General features: G+C 42.0%; 1 protein-coding gene and 1 pseudogene across 1 annotated transcript in view; one reads left to right on the top strand and one right to left on the bottom strand.

The window, feature by feature from the left end:
• CIMIP2B (ciliary microtubule inner protein 2B) overlaps nucleotides 1–23,066 on the top strand; it is a 40,308-nt gene that overhangs the window by 6,272 nt on the left and 10,970 nt on the right.
• Nucleotides 20,379–22,278, bottom strand: LOC100402891 (autism susceptibility gene 2 protein pseudogene; annotated as a pseudogene).

Here is a 23,066-nt window from a genome sequence, read left to right as displayed (position 1 = left end):
GACAGAGCAAGACCCTATCTCAAAACTTGCAAAACAGTCACCCTAATCTCTTTATTATGAAAAAATTCAAACATGCAGAAAGTTAAAGAAATGCATAGTGAACACCTGTACATCATTCATCTAAAGCTAACAGTTGTTAACATTTTGTCGTATTAGTTCTTGCTAATATAAGTAGGTCTAATATATGATATAGTAATAATATGACATAAATCTTGTACTATTTAAAAATACATTGAAGGGGCTGGGCGCAGTGGCTCATGCCTGTAATCCCAGCACTTTGGGAGGCCAAGGCATGGATCACGAAGTCAGGAGTTTAAGACCAGCGTGGCCAACATGGTGAAACCTCATCTCTACTGAAAATACAAAAATTAGCTGGGCATGGTGGCAGGTGCCTGTAATCAGGGCTACTCAGGAGGCTGAGGCAGGAGAATTGCTTGAAACTGGAAGATGGAGGTTGCAGTGAGCTGAGATCATGCCACTACACTCCAGCCTGGGTGAAAGAGTGAAACTCCGTCTCAAAAAAGCAAAAAACAATAAACGTTGAAGGTGTCATCTGGCTTGATTTCAAAATCATTAGCAGTGTCTCCTAAGAAAACATAATACTATATCTTGAATCATCTTCTTTGTTTTGTTTCTTAATTCTCATATTTCACTGGCTCCTTCTTCCAGGTCTCTTTGTTGTTTTTTCTTCAGTTTCCTGACCTCTAAACAGTGGAGTACACAGGGCTCTGTCATTGGACCTTTTCTCTTCTCCCTCTAGATACACACTGTGGGTCATTTCATTAATTCCAAGGCCTTAAATGCTATCTACATGCTGATGACTTCCATTTTCTCTCCCTTCTCAAAACCTCTCCACTGAATTCTAGACAGCTACATTCAGTTGCTAAGTATCATTTTCTTTTTCGGAGATGAATTCTGGCTCTGTTGCCCAGACTGGAGTGCAGTGGCGCAACCTCTGCCTCCCAAGTAGCTGGGATATAGGCGCCCGCCACCATTCCTGGCTAATTTTTTTTTTTTTTTTTTTTTTGTATTTTTAGTAGAGATGGGATTTTAGCATGTTGGCCAGGCTGGTTTTGAACTCCTGACCTCAAGTGATCTGCCCGCCTTAGCCTCCCAAAGTGCTAGGATTACAGGCGTGAGCAATCATGCCTGCCATCATTTTCACTTGGATATCTAATTAGCTTTTCGGAATCAATGGGTACAAAACATAATTCTTTGTTATTTTTTAATTTTCAGAGACAGGGTCTTACTCTGTTGTCCAAGCTGGAGTGCAGTGGTATAATCACAGCTCACTGCAGCCTTACCCTCTTGGGCTCAAGCAATTCTCCCACCTTAATCTCTCAACAGGTGGGACTACAGGCATGTGCCACCATGCCTGGCTAATTTTTAAAATTTTTAGTAGAGACATGGTCTCCCTAGGTGGCCTATATGGGTCTTGAACTCCTGGGCTGAAGTGACCCTTTTGCCTTGGCCTACCAAAATGCTGGACTTACAAGTATAAGCCACTGCAACTGGCCCAAAACAGAACTTTTGATTCCTGCCCCACTTCCCTGCCTTTTTCTCTGTCTTCCACATCTCAATAAATCCCATGTATTAGATGCTCAGGCAAGAAAATTCAGAATTATCCTTGACTCTTTTCTTTCTATCCCATAACCAGTCCATTAGCAAACCATATAGCTGTACCTTTGGAATCTGTGCATAACCTGACTACTTCTAACATTTCCACTAGCTCTGACCCAATCCAAGCCATCATGTCTTTTGCCTGGATTGTTGCATTTGCCTCCTTTTTGGTCTTCCTGTTTATGCCTTTGCCACCATTCAGCCTATTTTCTACACAGCAGTCAGAATACTCTTTTAAACATGTAAGTTATACCATTTTACCTCTTCTCAAAAGCCTTTGTCATCTCAGAATCAAGAGTAACATCTTCCCTGTAATTTTATTTCTTCTAATTTTTATACCTTTAATTTCCATTTCCTTGCCTAAGATCTTCAATATAATTTTTAATGAATGTGGCAATAGATACTCTTATCTTGTTTTAGATCTTTAAAATAATGTTTGTTTATTTTTTTTTATATCTATATATTTTTTGAGATAGAGTCTTGCTGTGTCACCCAGGCCGGAGTGCTTTGGCACAATCTCAGCTCACTGCAACCTCCACCTCCCAGGCTCAAGTGATCCTTCCACCTGAGCCTTTCAAGTAGCTGGGACTACAGATGTGTACCACATGCCTGGATAATTTTTTTTTTTTTTTGGTAGTGAGAGGGTTTTACTATGTTGCTCAGCCTGGTCTTGAACTCCTGAGCGCAAGTGATCCACCTGCCTCGGCCTCCCAAGATGCTGGGATTATAGGTGTAAGTCACTGTGCCCAGCCAAATAGTGCTTTTAATGGTTTACTATTCTAAGTATGATGTTTACTGTTTCTTGGTAGTTACCTATGCCAATTAATTATTACCACAAGAATGCTATATAACTAACCATATCAAAACTCAGTTGGCTGGGCATGTGGCTGACTCCTATAATCTCAGCACTTTGGAAGGTCAAGGCTGGCGGATCACTTGAGGTCAGGAGTTCAAGACCAGCCTGGCCAACATGGTGAAACCCTGTGTCTAATTTTTAAAAATACAAAAATTAGCCAAGTGTGGTAGCACATACCTGTAATCCCAGCTGCTTGGGAGGCTGAGGCAGGAGAATCACCTGAACCTGGGAGGTGGAGGTTGCAGTGAGCTGAGATAATGCCACTATATTCTAGCCTGGGCAACAGAGTGAGACTCCATCTCAAAAAGAAAAAAAAAAAGTAGCAAAAACTCGGTGACATGAAACAGCAATCATTTATTCTTATAAATGTGTGGATTGACTGGAGTTGGCATTCTAAATGAGAATTGGCTAGAGAGGTTTTGCTCTGCTCCACCCATCTGTCTTCTTCCTCCTGGCACCAGCAGGATAGCCGGGCATGATCTTCTTATGATGATAGAAGAAGGGCAAGAAGATAAGCACAATGTAACTGCTTTACATGTCTGGTTCACATCAGGCCTGCCATAATTCCGATGATCAAAGCAAGTCATTTGGCCAGGTATGAAGTACACTCTGTCTAGGGGAGAAACCATTTCTAAACTATGGTACATTGCATTAATTTTCTCAATTTACATCTTTTTATATTGCTTATCTCTTAGCAGGTTGCTATAGTTATTGTGGATAGATTTATCTTTTAGTCTTCATCTAAGATATGAATGGATTATATAACACAGTTACAATATAATTTTTTTTTTGAGACAGAGTCTCCCTCTGTTGCCAAGGCTGGAGTGTAGTGGCACAATCTTACTGCAACCTCTGCCTCCTGGGTTCAAGCAAATCTCCTGCCTCAGCCTCCCAAGTAGCTGGGATTACAGGTGCATGCTACCATGTTCAGCTAAATTTTGTATTTTTAGTAGAGGCAGGGTTTCACCATGTTGGCCAGGCTGGTCTCAAGCTCCTGGACTCAAGTGATCTGCCCACCTTGGCCTCCCAAAGTGCTGGAATTACAGGCGTGAGCCACCATGCCTGGCCACAATATTAAAGTATTCTGAATGTATCTATGTACTTACTTTTTTTTTTCTTCTTCTTTTTTTATTTATTTTTATTTTTTTTTTTGAGGGAAAAAGAGAAAAAGAAGGGGAAAAAAAGAAAAAGAGGGAAAAAGGAATATTACTTCATTCCTAAAATGGGTTTCGATAATGGCCGATCAATATTTTGAGTGTTTAAAGTGGTTAATGTATATTTTATGTGTTTAAAATGGAGACCTCTGTTGTGTTTATTTGTTCTGGTTCTGAGTTCAAGTCCTGGATATCTTATCAATTTGTTGTCTCGTTGAATCTAAATCTCATTATGTGTCTTATGTATCTGGGTGTTAAGATCTCTTATTGTTGTATTAATCCTTTTACCCTTGCATCCTTGTAGCTTTGAAATCTATTTTATTAAGTGTGAGAATTGCAACTCCTGCTTTTTATTTATTTATTTTTGCTCTCCATTTGGTTGGTGAGTTTTTTTCCATCCCCTTGTTTTGAGTCTTTGTATATCTTTAGATATATCGTTAGATTTTGTGGATAATGTATATTTTGTGTGTTTAAAATGGAGAGCTCTATTGAGTTTATTTGTTCTGGATCTTAGTTCCAGTCCCGGATATCGTTATCAATTTTCTGTCTCGTTGAATCTAAATCTCATTATGGGTCTTATGTATCTGGGTGTTAAGATCTCTTATTATTATATTAATCCTTTTATCCTTGTATCCTTGTAGCTTTGAAATCTATTTTGTCAAATGTGAAAATTGCAACTCCTGCTTATTTATTTATTTTTGCTCTCCATTTGGTTGGTACGTTTTTTTTTTTTCCAACCCTTTATTTTGAGTCTATGTATATCTTTGGATATACCGTTAGATTTTGTCTGTATCTTTTGATTGGGAGATTTGGTCGATTTAAATTTAGGGTAGCTGCCGTTTGATATTAACTGGCTATTTTGTCCTTTCATTGATAAAAATTCTTCTTTATGTTAATGCTCTTTACTTTTTGGTGTATTTTTAGAAAGGGTCATACTGGTTGTTCCTTTCTGTGTATAATGCTTCTTTTAGAAGTTCTTGTAAAGCAGGCCTGGTGGTAATAAAATCTCTGAGTACTTGCTTGTTCCTAAAAAATTTTATTTTTCCTTCAAATGTAAAGCTTAAATTGGCAGGATATGAAATTCTGGGCTGAAAGTTCTGTTGATTAAGTATATTGAATATTGGCCCCCACTCTCTTCTAGCTTGTAGGGTTTCCGTTGAGAGATCTGCTGTAAGCCTAATAGGCTTACCTTTATGGGTAACTTGATCTTTCTCTCTGGCTGCTCTTAATATTTTCTCCTTCGTTTTGATCTTGGTAAATCTAACGATTATGTGCCTTGGGGTTGGTCTTCTTGAGGAATATCTTTGTGGTGTTCTCTGTATTGCCTGGGGTTGAATAGTGTCCTGCTTTGCTAAATTAGGAAAATTTTCCTGGATAATGTCCTGGAGAGTATTTTCCAGCTTGAATTCATTCTCTCCGTCACATTCAGGTACACCAATCAAGCGTATATTAGGTCTTTTCACATAGTCCCATATTGCTTGGAGACTTTGCTCATTCCTTTTTATCCTTTTTTCTCTATTCTTGTCTTGTTGTGTTGTTTCATTAAGTTGATCTTCGACCTCTGATACCCTTTCTTCTGCTTGATCCATTCGGCTGTTTAAGCTTGTACATGTTTCACTAAGTTCTCGTGTTGTATTTTTCAACTCCATAAGTTCATTTGTATTCCTCTCTATATTGTCTATTCTTTTCAACATTTCATCTAACCTTTTTTCCAAGTTCTTAGTTTCTTTACATTGGGTTAGAACAAGTTCCTTTAACTCCCAGAAGTTTCTTATCATCCACCTTTTAAAGCCTACTTCAGATAATGGAACACAGTCCTTTTCCATCAGGGCTTGTTCCGTTACTGATGAGTCCTTTTCCATCAGGGCTTGTTCTGCTGCTGATGAGTCCTTTTCCATCAGGGCTTGTTCTGTTGCTGATGGGTTCTGATTTTGAGTATACTCGGCCTTCTTAGGCTGTTTTTTTCCCTTCATTGTAGATGAACCGCCTTTCTAATTAGTTTTCTGAGTCGACGTCCGACTTATTGATTCCCAGTGTTGGGATCCGAGCAACCCACTGTGGCAGCCTAAATAGCAGCGGTAAGACTGATGGTGCTCTTCTGCCCGGGAATCTCTGGTCTGGCTTCCTTCTTGAGTCCGCAACAAGCGGCTCTGACTTCCCGGAGCTCCAAACCCCGGTCAGTAGGGGAAGCAGTCCCGTTGGCTCTGCGTGAAGAGCTGCTGCGCCGAGACGCCGGCAAAACCGCTGCGGCGGCCGCAAGAGTCGCGCTGGCGACCCGTGGGGCTCCTCCACTGGGAATCGGCTGATCGGTGAGTGACGAAAATTCGTCTAAAAGTGTGGCGTCGTCTCGTTCTCTGGGCTTTCACTGGGAGCTACAATTCTGAGCTGTTAGTGGTCGGCCATCTTGGATCCAGACATCTATGTACTTACTTTTATCAGTGAGTTTTATGCCTTCAGATGTTTTCTTTTTGTATGTTAGTATCCTTTTCTTTCAGATTGAAGAATTCTCTTTAGCATTTCTTGTAAGATGGAACTAGTGATGAATTATCTCAGCTTTTGTCTCTCTTGTTGCCCAGGCTGGAGTGCAGTGGTGTGATCTTGACTCACTGCAACCTCTGCCTCCTGGTTTCAAGTAATTCTCCTGCCTCAGTCTCCCAAGTAGCTGCGATTACAGGTGTTTGCCATACCACTGGCTAATTTTTTGTATTTAGAGAGATGGGGTTTCACCATATTGATCAGGCTGGTCTTGAACTCCTGACCTCAGGTGATCCACCTCTCTTGGCCTCCCAAAGTGCTGGGATTATAGGCATGAGCTACCGTGCCTGGCCTCTGTTTAGTATTTTAAAAAGTATTTCTGTCTCTTAAGTTTCTCTGAGAAATTTCTGAATTGTTCTTCTGTATTATCTCAGAGTTCACTGAGCTTCCTTAGAACTGCCTTTTTAAATTCTTGATCTGAGAGTTCAACATTGGTATCTCCTTAGGATTGGCCACTGGCTTCTTTCTTTCGGGAGCTAGGGGTTCCCTGTTGGCTGTTGTTTTTTTGTGGATGTACATCTGTGGCTTGTATTGATGAATTGTTATTTATTCTAGTCTTCACTGGCTGACTTGTTTAGATCTTTCTAGGATATGTTTGCTTAGAGGTTCTTTGCAGTTGCCTGGTAAGTCCCCTTAATCCTAGATCACCATCTGCTTTTTGGTAATAGATGATGCCTTAAGCCCAGGTTTGCCTTGGCTCTTGCAAACATTCATAGTACTGCCCATCTCAAATGGGGGTCGTGGGGAGGTCCCAAAGGGGATACTCTGGCTATGTGGGAAGGCTGGCTAGGTGTTTGTGACTGGAAAACCTGTGGAGTATTTCTCGCAGTGTGGTGCTGCTGAGAAGTTGCTTTAATTCGGCAACTCCTTTGGCTGAGATGAAGAGCAGAGTTACATGGGCTGCTAGTCCCATCTCCTCTCTCTGTTTCTAGCTGCTCTTGGGGATTTTTCTTCCTACAGGCACTTGTGATGTCTTCTATGGGTTGAGGCAGGTAGGAATAGTTTTCCTGGAAATGGAAAACCATTCCTGCAAGGGAATGCAAGATGATGGGAAAGCTGATTGTAGAAACTGAATCCACGAGTAATTTTCCATGTATGGTGCCCAGAAAACTGAGTGAGGGTTGTCGAAGACAGAGAAGTCTGTTTCTCTTATTGTATGCTCAGAGTTTTTCACTTCTGTGTCCCTGGGGATTGTTTCAGCCTCATATTCGAGTTCTGGGATAGTGCTGATGATAATCTTGGTCCTGGATATTTATTTTTGGTTTTCTGTGGGAGGGAGTGAAGCCAGATTACTTCTACTCTGCCATTTTGGTGACTCTTCTACATTAATTAATTTTCTTTCAAACCAACATTGCATTTATAGGATAAATATATTGTTATATATATTTAATAACTTTCTTAGTGGTTGCTGTAGGGATTACAATCATAGTCACTGGGTGTGGTAGTTCATACCTATAATCCCAGCACTTTGGGAGGCGGGAGGACTGCTTGAGCCCTGGAGTTCAAGACCAGCCTGAACAACGAGAGTGGAACCCCCAACTCTATAAAACTTAAACAAAAATTAGCCAGGTGCGGTGGCATATACCTGTAGTCTCCGTTCCTCAGGAGTTTGAGGTGGGAGGATAGCAAGAGCCTGGGAAGTTTAGGCTTCAGTGAGCTATGATCCTGACACTGCACTCCAGTTTAGGTGACAAAGCAAGACCCTGTCTCTAAAAACAAAAAAATAAATAAATAAAAATGAAAAGCAATCAGAGTCAGATGGTTGAATTACAAATATTTTATTTATTTGTTTATTTATTTATTTGGTCAAAATGGGGTTGCTCCATGTTTCTCAGGCTGGTCTTGAACTCCTGGGCTCAAATGGTCCAACTGCCTCAGCCTCTCAAAATGCTGGAATTACAGGCATGAGCCACTGCACCTGGCCAAAGATAAGATCTTGAAAGTAGCAAAAGAATAATGATTTATGATGTACTGGGAAACAACAATATAATTAATAGCTGATTTCTCATCCAGAAGGCATGTATGTTTAACTTTTTGAGTAAATATCAAACTGCTTTTTTGTTCACTTAGTTTCAACTGGTTGATTATTTTAATGTTTAAAATTTTCAATAGGTTTTTGGGTAATAGGTTTGTTTTTCTTTTTTTTTCTTACATGGATAAGTTCTTTAGTGGTGGTTTCTGAGATTTTGGTAAACCGATCCCCTGAGCAGTGTACACTAAATCCAATGTGTAGTATTTTATCCCTTGCCAACCTCCCACCCTTTCCCCTGAGTCCCCAAAATCCAATGTATCATTCGTATGCCTTTGTGTCCTCATAGCTTAGCTCCCACATATAAGTGAGAACTTAGGATGTTTGGTTTTTCATTCCTGAGTTACTTCACTTAGAATAATAGTCTCCATTTCCATCCAGGTTGCTGTGAATGACATTATTTCATTCCTTTTAATGCCTGAGTAGTAGTCCATGGCATATGTGTACGTGTGTGTGTGTGTGTATATACAAACACACACACACATAAATGTATATACACACACCACATTTTATTTATTCACTCAATTGATGGGCATTTGGGCTGGTTCCATATTTTTGCAATTGCAAATTGTACTGCTAAACATACATGTGCAGGTATCTTTTTTGTATAATGACTTCTTTTCCTCTGGATAGATACTTAGTAATGGGATCAAATGGTAGATCTAGTTTTAGTTTTTTTAAGGAATCTCCACACTGTTTTCCATAGTGGTTGTACTAGTTTACATTCCCACCAACAGTGTAAAAGTGTTTTCGTTTCACTGCATCCATGCCAACATTGTTATTATTATTATCCTTTTTTTGAGATAGAGTTTGGCTCTTGTCCCCCAGGCTGGAGTACAATGGTGTGACCTCCACTCACTGAAACCTCTTCCTCCCAGTTTCAAGCGATTCTTCTGCCTTAGCCTCCTGAGTAGCTAGGATTACAGGTGCCCACCACCACACTCAGCTAATTTTTGTAATTTTCGTAGAGATGGGGTTTCATCATGTTGACCAGGTTGGTCTCCAACTCCTGACCTCAGGTGATCCATCTGCCTCTGCCTCCCAAAGTGCTGGGATTACAGGCGTGAGCCACCATACCTGGCCTACATCTATTATTTTTATTTTTAAATTATGGGCATTCTTGCAGGAACAAGGTGATATCACATTGTGGTTTTTATTTACATTTCCCTAATACTTAATGGTATTGAGTATTTTTCTGTATGTTTTTTGTTTGTATATCTTTTTTTTTTAATTTTTTATTGGATTTTAGGTTTTGGGGTACATGAACAGAGCATGCAAGACAGTTGTGTAGGTATGCACATGGCAGTGTGCTTTGCTTTGCTTCTCCCCTTCACCCACATTTGGCATTTCTCCCCAGGCTATCCCTCCCCACCTCCCCCTCCCACTGGCCCTCCCCTTTTCCCCCCAATAGACCCCAGTGTTTAGTACTCCCCTTTCTGTGTCCATGTGTTCTCATTTTTCATCACCCGCCTATGAGTGAGAATATGCGGTGTTTCATTTTCTGTTCTTGTGTCAGTTTGCTGAGGATGTTTGTATATCTTTTTTTGAGAACTGTCTATTCATGTTCTTAGCCCATTTTTTGTTGGGACTGTTTTTCTCTTGATGATTTGTTTGAGTTCTTTGTAGATTCTGGATATTAGTCCTATGTCGAATGTATAGATTGTGAAAAATATTTCCCACTTGGTGGGTTGTCTGTTAACTCTGCTGATTATTTCTTTTGCTGTGCAGAAGTTTTTTCATTTAATTAAGTCTCATCTACTTATCTTTATTTTTGTTGCATTTGCTTTTGGGTTCTTTGTCATGAAGTCTTTGCCTAAGCCAATATCTAGAAAAGTTTTTCTGATGTTATCTTCCAGAATCTTATGGTTTCAGGTCTTAGATTTAAGTCTTTGATCCATCTTGAGTTTTTTGTATAACGTGATTTTTGTATAATGTGAGAGATGAAAGTCCAGTTTCATTCTTCTACATGTGGCTTGTGAATTATCCCAGCATCATTTGTTGAATAGGGTGTCCTCTCCCCACTTTATATTTTTTGTTTGCTTTGTCAAAGATTAGTTAGGTGTAAGTATTTGGCTTTATTTCTGGGTTCTCTGTTCAGTTCCATTGGTCTATGTGGCTTTTTTTTTTTAATGGAGTTTTTGCTCTTCTTGCCCAGGCTGGAGTGTAGTGGCTAGATCTCAGCTAACTGCAACCTCTGCCTTCCAGGTTCAAGTGATTCTCCTGTCTCATCTGCCCAAGTAGCTGGGATTATAGGTGCCTGCCACCACACCTGGCTAATTTGTTGTATTTTTAGTAGAGGCCGGGTTTCCCCACATTGGCCAGGTTGGTCTTGAACTCCTGACCTCAGGTGATCCACCCGCCTTGGCCTCTCAAAGTGTTGGGATTACAAGCATGAGCCACCATGCCTGGCCATATGTGCCTGTTTTTATACCAGTACCATGCTGTTTTGGTGACTATGGCCTTATAGTATAGTTTGAAGTCAGGTAATATGATGTCTCCAGATTTCTTCTTTTTGCTTAGTCTACCTTTGGCTATACAGGCTCTTTTTTGCTTCTGTACGAATTTTGGGATTGTTTTTTCTTAGCTCCGTGAAGAATGATGGTGGTATTTTGATGAGACTTGCATTGAATTTTTAGATTGCATTTAGCAGTGTGGTCATTTTCACAATATTGATTCTCTTCATCCATGATTGAGGGATGTGTCTCCATGTGTTTGTGTCATCTACGATTTCTTTCAGCAGTGTTTTGTAGTTTCCCTTGTAGAGGTATTTCACTTTCTTAGGTATATTTCTAACTATTTATTTTATTTTTTGCAGCTATTGTGAAAGGGGTTGAATTTTTTTTTTTAATTTGATTCTCAGCTTGGTCACTGTTGGTGTATAGCAGAGTTACTGATTTGTGTTCATCAATTTTGTATCCTGAAACTTTATTGAATTCATTTACCAGTTATAGCAGCTTTTTATATGAATCGTTAGGGTTTTCTAGGTATATGATCATATAATCAGCAAACAACAACATTTTGACTTTCTCTTTGCTTATTTGGATGCCTTTTCTTTCTTTCTCTTTTCTGAATGCTCTGGGTAGCACTTTCAGTACTATGTTGAATAGAAGTTGTGAAAGTGGCCATCCTGGCCAGGTGTGGTGGCTCATGCTTGTAATCCCAGCACTTTGGGAGGCCGGGGCAGGTGGATCACAAGGTCAGGAGTTCAAAACCAGCCTGGCCAACACAGTGAAACCCCATCTCTACTAAAAATAAAAAAAAATTGGCTGGGCGTGGTGGCAGGCACCTGCAATCCCAGCTACTTGGGAAGCTGAGGCAGCAGAATCGCTTGAACCTGGGAGGTAGAGGTTGCAGTGAGCCAAAATCACACCACTGCACTCTGGCCTGGGCCACAGAGCTAGACTCTGTCCCAAAAAAAAGAAAAAAAAAAAAAAAGAAAGTGGTCATTCTTGTCTTGTTCCAGTTCTCAGGTGGAATGCTTTCAGCTTTTCCCCATTCAGTATAATGTTGGCTGTGTGTTTGTCCTAGATGGCTTTTATTACCTTAAGGTATGTCCCTTCTATGCCAATTTTGGCAAGAGTTTTAATCATAAATGGATGCTGGCTTTTGTCAAATGCTTTTTCTGTATTTATTGAGATGATCATGTGATTTTTGTTTTAAATTCTGCTTATATGGTATATCACATTTATTGACTTGCATATGTTAAATGCGAAATCATTCCTGCAATCCTGGCATGAAATCCACTTGATCATGTTAGATTATCCTTTTAATTGGTGTTGGATTCAGTTTGTTAGTATTTTGTTGAGGATATTTGCATCTATGTTCATCAGGGATATTGGTCTGTAATTTCTTTTTTTTTTGTTATGTACTTCCCTGGTTTTGGTATTAGGGTGATACTGGCTTCATAGAATGATTTAGGGAGGATTCCCTCTTTCTCTATCTTTTGGAATGGTGTCAATAGGATGGGTACCAGTTCTTTGTATGTCTGATAGAATTCAGCTGTGAATCTGTCTGGTCCTGGACTTTTTCTTGTTGGCAGGTTTTTTTTTTTTTCTATTTTTTTTTTTGAGATGGAGTCTTGCTCTGTCACTCAGGTTTGAGTGCAGTGATGCGATCTTGGCTCACTGCAACCTCCGCCTACCAGGTTCAAGCAATTCTTCTGTCTCAGCCTCCTAAGTAGCTGGGATTACAGGCACCCACCACCATGCCTAACTAATTTTTTAGTAGAGATGGTGTTTCACTATGTTGGCTGTGCTGGTCTCCAACTCCTGACCTCAGGTGATCTGCCCACTTCTGCCTCCCAAAGTGCTGGGATTACAAGTGTGAGCCACTGCACCTGGCCATGTTGGCAGTTTTAAAAAATTACCATTTTAATCTCACTGCTTGTTCTTGGTCTGTTCAGAGATTCTGTATCTTCCTGGTTTAATCTAGGAAGGTTGTATGTTTCCAGGTTTATATTTTCAGGAATTTTTTCTTCTAGGTTTTCTAGTTTATGCATGTAAATGTGTTTATAGTAGCCTTGAATAATCTTTTGTATTTCTGTGGTATCAGTTGTAATATCTCCCATTTCATTGAGCTTATTTGGATGTTCTTTTCTTGATTAATCTTACTAATGGTTTATCAATTTTATTTATCTTTTATTTTTTTATTTTTTGGGAGGAAGGCAGGAAGGGAGGGAAGGAGGACGGTAGGGAGGAAGGCAGGGATGAAGGAAGGAAGGAAGGGAGGAAGGGGGGAGGGAGGGAGGGAGGGAGGGAAGGGAAGGAAGGAAATCAAGCAATGAGAGAGACATTGCCGACCTGGATCTAGAGGTTTACATGTTGATTTCTTTTTTTTGAGAGAAGGAAAGAAAAAAAAATAAGTAAAGGAGAGGAAGAAAGAGGAAGAGAAAGAGGGAGAGTAAATGGAAATATTGCTTTATTCTGAAAAAAATTGGGTATTAATAATGGCCAATCAATGTTTCATTTAAACCTATGGGTAGGTGTGATGTGGTATTGACAAGAATGTATATTTCATGTATTTGAAGTGGAGAGCTCTATAAATATTTATTAAGTTTACTTGTTCCGGATCTGAGTTCGAGTCCTTGATATCCTTATTAATTTTCTGTCTCATTGAGTCTAAGTCTCTATGTATCTGGGTGTTAGGATCATTAGCTCTTGTTGTTGCATTGATCCTTTTACCACTATATCTTTGTTGCTTTAAAATCTATTTTCTCCGATACGAGAATTGCAACTCCTGCTTTTTATTTATTTATTATTTATTTTTGCTCTCCATTTGGTTGGTAAATCTTTCTCCATCCCTTTGTTTTGAGTCTTTGTGTATCCTTGCATGTGAAACAGGTCTGGATGTAACCTGCCGTTGGGTTTTGGCTGTGTCTTTTGATTGGGGGATTTAGTCGATTTAAATTTAGGGTTACTGCCATTTGATGTTAACTGGCTGTTTTATCCATTCATTGGTGTAAATTCTTCTTTATGTTGGTGCTCTTTACTTTTTGGTGTATTTTTAGAAAGGCTAATACTGGTTGTTTCTTTCTGTGTGTAATGCTTCTTTCAGAAGCTCTTGTAAAGCAGGCCTGGTGGTAATAAAATCTCTGAGTTCTTGCTTGTTCATAAAAGATTTTATTTTTCCTTCAGTTGTGAAGCTTATTTTGGCTGGATATGAAATTCTGGGTGAAGGTTCTATTCTTTGAGGATGTTGAATATTGGCCCCCACTCTCTTCTGGCTTGTAGAGTTTCTGCTGAGAGATCTGCTGTAAGTCTGATAGGCTTGCCTTTGTGGGTAACCTGACCTTTCTCTCTGGCTGCCCTTAGTATTTTCTCCTTCATTTCAACCCTGGCGAGTCTAACGATTATGTGCCTTGGGGTTGCTCTTCTTGAGGAATATCTTTGTGGTGCTCTCTGTATTACCTGGGGTTGAATGTTGACCTGCTTTGCTAGTTTAGGAAAATTTTCCTGAATAATATCCTGAAGGGTATTTTCCAGCTTGGATTCATTCTCTCCGTCGCATTCAGGTACACCTATCAGACGTAAATTTGGTCTTTTCACATAGTCCCACATTTCTTGGAGACTTTGCTCATTCCTTTTTATCCTTTTTTCTCTAATCTTTTCTTCGCGTTTTATTTCATTAAGTTGGACTTTGACCTCTGATATCCCTTCTTCTGCTTGAACAATTCGAGTGTTTAAACCTGTGCATACTTCTCGGAGTTCCTGTATTGTATTCTTCAGTTCCATTAATTCACTCATACTCCTCTCTAAGTTGTCTATTCTCAATAGGATTTCATCAAACCTTTTTTCAAAGTTCCTAGTTTCTTTACGTTGGGCTACAACGTGTTCTTTTAACTCACCGAAGTTTCTTATTATCCATTCCTTGAAGAGTGATTCTGTCATCAGGATGCACTCATTCTCCATCAAGCCTTGTTCCATTGTTGATGTGGAACTGTGATCATCTTTAGAGGGAGAGGCATTCTGACTTTGAGTATTCTCAGCTTTTTTACACTGGTTTCTTCCTGTCATTGTAAATTTATCCTCCTGCTGTCTGAATTTACCAACTTTCAGATTAGGTCTCTTGAGTGGGCGTCCAGGTTGTTAGTTCCCAGGGCCAGAGCAGCAGCGTTAAAACTGATGGTGCTTTTCTGCCCAGGATTCTCCTGTCTGGCTTCCTTTTTGTGTCCGCAGTAGGCGACTCTGCCTTCCCGGGGCTCCAAACCTCGGTCAGAAGGGGAACCGGTCCCGTTTACTCTGTGCCGAGCGCTGCCGCGCCGAGGTGCTGTCACAGCCGCTGCGCCGGGCTCTGGTGTCGTGCTGGGGGCCATTGTGGGTCCTCCGAACCTGTTTACTCTGCTCCAAGAGCTGCCGCACAGAGGTGCCCGCGGAACCGCTGCGCCGGCCATGAGAGTCCCGCTGGCCACCTGTGTGTTTCCTCCACTGGGGAATCTTCTGCTCCGTGAGCGACCAGAATTTGTCTGAAAGTGTGGCGTCCTCTAGTTCTCCGCACCTTCCCTGAGAGCTGCAATCCCGGGATGTTAGCGATCGGCCATCTTGGATCCGTTCTCCTATTTTTTAATTTTTTAAATCTTTTCGAAGAACCAGCTTTTTGTTTCATTTATTTTGTATTGTTGTTGTTGTTTCAATTTAATTTAGTTCTCCTCTGATCTTCATGGTTTCTTTTCTTCTGTTGAGTGTTTGGGTTTGGATTGTTCCTGTTTCTCCAGCTCCATGAGGTATGATCTTAGGTTGTCTATTTGTGCTCTTTCAGACTTTTTGACCTAGGCATTTAATGCTATGAACTTTCCTCTTAGCACTGCTTTTGCCGTATCCCAGAGGTTTTGATAGATTGTGTCACTATTATTGTTCAGTTCAAATAATTTTTAAATTTCCATCTTGTTTTCATTGTTAACCCAAAAATCATTCAGGAGCAGGTTATTTAATTTCCATGTATTTGCATTGTTTCAAGGGTTTCTTTTGGAGTTGATTTCCAATTTTATTTCAGTGTGGTCTGAGCGAGTACTTGATATAATTTTGATTTTCTTAAATTTACTGAGACTTATTTTGTGGCCTATCATATGGTCTATCTTGGAGAATGTTCCATGTGCTCACGAATAGAATGTATATTCTGCAGTCGTTGGGTAGAATGTTCTATAAATATCTGTTAAGTCCACTTGTTGTAAGGTATAGTTTAAGTCCATTGATTCTTTGTTGACTTTCTGTCTTGATGACCTGACTTGTGCTGTCAGTGGAGTATTGAAGTCCCCTAATATTATTGTGTTGTTGTCTATCTCATTTCTTAGGTCTAGTAGTAATTGTTTTATAAATTTGGGAACTCCAGTGTTAGGTGCATATGTATTTAGAATTGTGATATTTTCCTGTTGGACTAGTTCTTTTATCATTATATATATAATGTCCCTCTTTATCTTTTTTAACTGCTGTTGCTTTAAAGTTTGTCTGATATAAGAATAGCTACTGTTGCTTGCTTTTGGTGTCCATTTGCATGGAATATCTTTTTCTACTCCCTTGCCTTACATTTATGTGAATCCTGCGTGTTAGGTGAGTCTCCTGAAGACATCAGAAATTTCGTTGGTGAATTCTTATACATTCTGCCATTCTGTATCTTTTAGGTGGAGCCCTTAGGCCATTTACATTCAATGTTAGTATTGTGATATCAGGTACTATTCTATTCATCATGCCATTTTGCCTGAATACCTTTTTTAAAATTGTGTTATTTTTATGTAGGTCATGTGAGATTTATGCCTTAAGGATGTTCCATTTTGGTGTATTTTGAGGATTTGTTCCAAGATGTAGAGCCCCTTTTAGCAGTTCTTGTAGTGCTGGCTTGGTAGTGGTGAATTCTCTCAGCATTTGTTTGTCTGGAAAAGACTGTATCTTTCCTGCATTTATGAAGCTTAGTTTTGCTGGATACAAAATTCTTGACTGATAATTGTTTTAAGGAGACCAAAATAGGACCCCGATCCCTTCTAGATTGTAGAGGTTTCTGCTGAGAAATATGCTGGTAATCTGATAGGTTTTCCTTTGTAGTTTACCTGATGCTGACAATTATCAGCCAAGAATTTTATGTCCAGGAAAACTAAGCTTCATAGATGCAGAAAAGATACAGTCTTTTCCAGAAAAACAAATGCTGAGAGAATTCACCACAGTGAGTCAAGGGATCTTTTCTGGGCATCCCAGATGCTGATCTCACAACGCTTTCTTGGGATGGGTAATTCTGAGGTGGCACAGGGCTTAAAGCAACTGTTAATTGCACTTTTTGGCTTTTTCTTTTTTTTTTTTTTAACCCCTTTTGTTCCATCCCTATTGTTGTAGACTTTAAAGGCCAAATTTGAGGTGGCTCATAGGGATTTGAGGTCCCATTGCTGCTGTCTGTAGCTTTCTCCTAATGTCAGGGGTAGAGTGAGTAATCAAATGTAACACAGGTGTGCCTGCCCTTCTGGGGAGTCTGAGTCTGCTTTAGTATATTTCCTGAGTGCCTCAACAAAATGACTCTGAAACAGAGTGGGATCTTTATCTTCTCCCTGAGTTATTTCTCTAACCTTGTCATAATTAGCTGGCTTAACCACATACATTTTTTCTCCACTTTTTTTTCCCCATGGCACAACAAGCAGATGATAATACTTGCAAGTCATGGCAAATTAAAGAACACAGTCAGCTTAAATTCCTCTGAAAACTGGCCAAGGTTTTCTTTGTATAAAGCCAAATTAGACATAAAAAATGGCACATGTACTCTAGGTGTTTCTGCATTTCCATTAGCTGCCTCCCACAATGACACAGTGTGACTTTAGGGTCAGCAGCACTACTGGTGGTACTAGTTGGACAGCAGTTGAGGGTATAGGCTGAGGCTACTTGGATAAGGGGGAGAGATACCTGATGATCTTGGGGTGGAATCCTTTGTTAGAGAACTGGTGGGACCCCCTTCACAACTGGGGGACTAGGGAGATTCCAGGGAGGGCATAGACCTTCTAGGAGGAGCAGCTAGAAGGATATCCCTTAGGTGTGGCTTTCTGGTACCTTAACTAATGTGAGTAAAGGGTCATAATAGCCCTCTATTGTACATAAGGGACCTCTTCCAATTTTCCTTCTTTTTTATAGAACAAATCCAATTGTAAAATATCATTTTAGGCCATATCTGTTGTTTTTTAAATTTGTATTGAACCCAAACAGTGATGCAATCGAAAATGAATTTTTCTTTAAGCTGAATTAGCCTAAAAGGCATCCTAGTGGTGAATTATCTGGAATACTCATCATTGTCCCCATGACTAGCAAGGATTTTTATTGGGCACAAATTTTTCTAGGCAAGAGGGAAAGTAACCAGGCCCTTGTTATTTTTCCCTTTTAGATTCCCACTCCCTGTAGAGAACGTGTAAGTGTAGGTAGGAAGGCATTACAAAAGTGGATTACAAATGGGCAGTAGAATGTTGAGCCTAAAATACACAGAGAATAAGGGTTGTTCAGAGAAGGAGCTAAACTCATGGAGACTGGAAGGGAGGAAGGGAAGAGGATAAACAGCGTTGCCTAAGGAAAGACCACAGAGGCTCTGACTTGCCAGGAGACCCTTCCCAGTAGTGGAGGCACACACAAGAAAATGTTCAGGTGGCCACTTGTCTACCACTGTAAGTGGTTGTCCATCAGGCTAGGGGCCTGGGAACTCCTGGTGCCTTTGACTAGGAGAGGCTTGAGCAAGGCAGTTGTAAGACAGCACACAGTGAGGGGCTTGCAACAGGCTGTTAGGAAAACAATAACTTCTAACTTCAGGGCAGAAAAAAGTGAGACCAATATTCCCATAGTGGGTGGGGCTATAACCTACAATCCTAGAGGGAATGTCAATGCTGAAAACCCCAGAGCATCTGGGGGTGGCCGCCAGAAACCCAAAGTGCCTGCTTCAGCTGGTCCCCTCACCAAATGCCAAAAACCTGGAGACACCCAGGGAGTGGCCAACAGTGAATCCAAGACTAAGTTGGGGTGACAGAACAATGTGACTGGTATCCCAGAGTTGACGCAGCGGGGCACAACTAAATGTCCTGCCTTAAACAATTGCCAAATACAGTTAACAGAAAGTTAAAAGGAAACATAAGACTTCAAATGAAACATAAATTTTAGGACTCAAAATAAAAATAAAACGATTGGTGGAACAATAAAATGGAGTCAGAAAAGAAAGGACTGGGGGAAGGAGTCACAAGGATGTGCCTCAGGGCACTCAAACTGTGGGGTACTTCTGACTGACCACTTAGCCAAAGGCTTTTTATTCCCCAGCTCACCAGATATTATGGAGTACGGGGAGAAGGGACACTTACCCATCCATAGGAGCAAAAATGGCACCAGCCAGTCTTTTATGTGGGATCCTGGTGAAGGTCTCTCCAGGGTCCCTGAGCTTGGGTGGGCTCAGCTGTTGCACAGGGGGAGCACAGGGACTGGTAATCCACTGGCCTGCTGTGGTCAGAGCTCACATGAGGCAGTGGCATTATGGCCGTTGTGTGTGTCTGCTTGGCTCTGCCTCCTGCCAGGGAAAATGAGGGTTCTGAAAAGAGCCTTTGGTTAGTGTTAGCAGCTCCTTATTGTTACAGCCTATTGTTGCAGCCTCGGTGTTATAGCTCTTGCAGCCTCAATCACAGACTGCTTTGTGATCTCTGACTGTCTCTCTGTGTGATCTTGCCAATCTCTCACTGTCTTGCCAGTTGCTGTCTCTCCCCAATGGTCACCTCTCCACTAATCACTGATTGCTGCCATCTCTGCTGTCTCACCATCTCACCTGTCTGCTGACTGCCACCGTCTTCACTGACTCATTGCCTCTTGCTCATTGTCTTTCTTTGGTCACCAGATGATGCAAGGCACGTGAGCCCCCAAATTGGGGCTTAGCCTGGGAAGATTCTTAGCTTTGCCCGGGAAAGAATCAAAGAGCAAGCCAGTGTGTTAAACAGCAACTTTTATTGAAGCAGCAGTGTATACTCAAAAATTTGGAAAAAAAAATTTGGTAACAGTGTAGATATTTCTTTCCCCATTATACTCTTCCAAGATCCTAATAAACCTGCAGAGGTACTGGTCCTTGTGGAGCAGGGATACCTCACAGGCAGCATGCTCAGAGCAGCAGCTCAAAGGCAGTGCTGCATTCACATTTATACCCACTTTTAATCACATGCAAATTAAGGGGTGGGTTATGCAGAAATTTCTGTATGTAAAGGGTGGTAACTTCCTGGTCATTGGGTCATTGCCATGGAAAGGGGTGGTAACTTCTGGGTGTTACCATGGCAGTGGTAAACTGACATGGCACACTAGTGGCCGTGTCATATGGAAAGGCACTTCTACCCCATCTGTTTTAGCTAGTCCTCAATTTGGTCTGTTGCTGAGCCCCGCCTCTGGAGTCCAGTCCCACCCACTTCCTACCACATTATCTTGATAGTATTTCAGACTACTCAGGTAGAGTGAATTTTATCTGCAAATCACACATGAGCCAGCTTGTAGTTATGAATTTTTAGGGGAAATATGTCCCCCTTTTCCACTTGGTACCAAGTATTGAGATGGGCAATTTTCATTCTCATTTTTTTTTGGTTCAAATCAAAAAGTTTTATACGAGAAACAAAAAGTGGGAGACATGATAACATATGACTGGGCTAAAAGAGCTGAAAAATCTCAACATATAATATACAAAACATTTCAAAATCTGCACTGAGTCTATACATTTCTACAAGGGGAAGAGGTGGGGCTTCCCCCCAGGTCTGTGTGAGTGATGGCGGAGTTCTCTCTCTGAAGTCTGGCTGGTGTCTGCCTAGGGTTTCTTTTTCCTCGTTTGTGCTCCTGTTCTCGGCTTATCGGGCCTCGATATCCTTCAGCGTGTGGGAAGGGGGCCTCTCCCTGATCTCTGCAGACAGAGGAGTAGTCCTCCTGGGAGAGACCGGGCGGCCCCCCAGCGTGGAGATGAGTGGGGGAGGCGCACTCAGCGCTGCTGTCGGAGGCGTCTTGTTGAGGAGTCCGTTCTTGTGGCCCGCGGTGGGGCTGATGCGGGGATAGTGCATGCTGGGGAGTCCTGGGGTGATGAGGCTGGGGTGGGGCAGGTGTCCGTCCAGGGAGGCGGGGTGCACGGAGTGGAGCCACGTGTGCTCATAGTCCTCTCTGAGCATGTGCAAGCGCTCCCGCTCGTCCAGGTGGCCTCCCTGCTCGTGTTCCCGCCGAGGGTCCACCGACAGCGGGTGGTGGTGGTGATGGTGGCTGTAGTCGTGAGGCTCCCGGTCCCTGAAGGAGCGGTCGGCTTCGTACAGCCGGGGAGTCGATAGCCGGTGAAGTGGGTCATTCCTTAGCAGAAAGTCCCTGCCCAGCGGGTCTCACCGGTGAATGTCAAGTTCTCGGTAAGGATCCCTCAGGGGGTCCCGGATAGAGTCCCAGTGGAAAGACGGGTACAGGAAGTGCTCTCCGCCTGGGAGGGGGCTGATGCCCATGAAGGGGGTCATCATGCAATTTCTGTCCAGGCTGCTGATGCTGTTCATGGGGTGAATGCCCGTCACCCCCACTGTCATGGGCATCGAGGCCAGGGGCCCCGGGTGCACGCTGGACGAGGAGTTGGGAGGCGGCGGCTCTGAGGCCCGGTGGGTCTGTGGGGCCTCCGGAGGCAGGTCGTGGTCTTCCTTCCGCTCCTCCTTCACCTTGACGTCGGAGCTCTTCTTGGGGTTCTCGTAGGCCAGCTCACCCTTGCACGGCTCAGCCTCCCGGCTCGAGGTGCTGTTGGACCTGGCGCTCTCCACCACGGGGGTCCGCAAGTAGGGGGCTCGCACCCGGGCCAGCTGCTTGACCTGTTCGCCTGCGGCGCGCCCCTCGTGGCCGTGCCCGTCCTTCTCGGGCAGGTGGCCCTCCTTTGCCTTGTGCTCTTCGGCCAGGTCCTTGCGGGATTCCGAGTGGTCTCTCTCCCTCTCTTTGGGTTTGTCCTTCTCCCGAGCCTCAGTGTTCAAATGGGCCCGGATCTGTTCAGTGGAGCTGCGGTTATGTCCCAGGGCATTCACCTGGAGGATAGGTGCTGGTGAAGGGTGGCTGGAGTGGCTCTTCTCGAGAGATGGGCAATTTTCTTCCCTGAGGAAGGAGTTGGGGGGCAGATTGATTTCCAGTTCACTTTAAGAATAAGGGGGTGAAGTGGGACGCGATGGCTCACGTGTGTAATCCCAGCACTTTGGGAGGCCAAGACAGGCAGATCACTTGAAGTCAGGAGTTTGAGACCAACCTGGCCAACATGGTGAAACTTCATCTCTACTAAAAATACAAAAATTAGCTGGGTATGATGGCGGGCACCTGTAATCCCAGCTACTCAGGTGGCTGATGCATGAGAATTGCTTGAACCTGGGAGGTGGAGGCTACAGTGAGCTGAGATCACACCACCGCCCTCCAGCCTCAGTGACAGAATGAGACTCCATCTCCAAAAAAGAAAAAGGAAAAAAGACTAAAGGGGCATAACTTTATGCATGCCAGTTTTATGCAGGAAAAGTTTTCTGTTAGACTCTCCATCTTGGGTGGTCACCGAGTTTTATCTCCTTTTCTCTGTACTTCATGAACCTGTGAAAAGGAACCCTGAAATTCATGTAGTTTGGCAAACACCATTAAGCCAAAAGTGCCTTCTATCCTTTGTCTAGTTTTTGGCCTCCGTTAATTTCTCTTTTTTAAAAATGAGTTTATTGACATACAAAAAGTCGTATAGCAGGTCCTCAAATAATATTTCACTCACTGTTGTTTCTTTATAACATTGATAAGGAAAAAATATTTTATCATTTTTTAAACTTTTTATAGAGACAGGGTCTCTATCACCCAGACTGGAGTATGGTGGTGTGATTATAGCTCACTGCAGCCTCAAACTCCCGGGCTCAACTGGCCCTCCCACCTCAGCCTCCTGAGTAGCTGGGATATAGGTGTGTGTGTACCACCTTGCCTGGCTAATTAGCCCAGATAATTAATTTTAATTAATAAATTTTTTAAAATTTAATTTTTTATTTTTGTAGAGACAGGGTCTCCCCATCTGGCCCAGGCTGGCCTTAAACTCCTGGGCTCAAGTGACCCTCCTACCTCAGCCTCTCAAAGTACTGGGATTATAGGCATGAGCCACTGCCCCTGGCCAGGGGAAAAAAAAAATTGATTCAGGCCAGGACCACTGTCTATGTGGAGTTTGCGTGTTCTCCTCATATATGGTAAAATTGGTTTCAGTATACATCATTTCACTTAAAGTTGCAATTTCCAAGAATCTATTGACAATATTGAGTACTTACAGTACATATTTAGGGTATATAACTTGAACTTGGAAGTCAGTATAGAATCATGATACCATCACTATAATCAATGCTGTAAACATATCCACCATCGTGTTTCCTCCTGCCCAATTTATTTATTTAGTGATG

The sequence above is a fragment of the Callithrix jacchus genome, chromosome 1 (genome assembly GCF_049354715.1).
Source record: "Callithrix jacchus isolate 240 chromosome 1, calJac240_pri, whole genome shotgun sequence".
NCBI lineage: Eukaryota > Metazoa > Chordata > Mammalia > Primates > Cebidae > Callithrix > Callithrix jacchus.
Note: the sequence above shows the minus strand (reverse complement) of the source record. Positions and strands in the feature narration are given on the sequence as shown.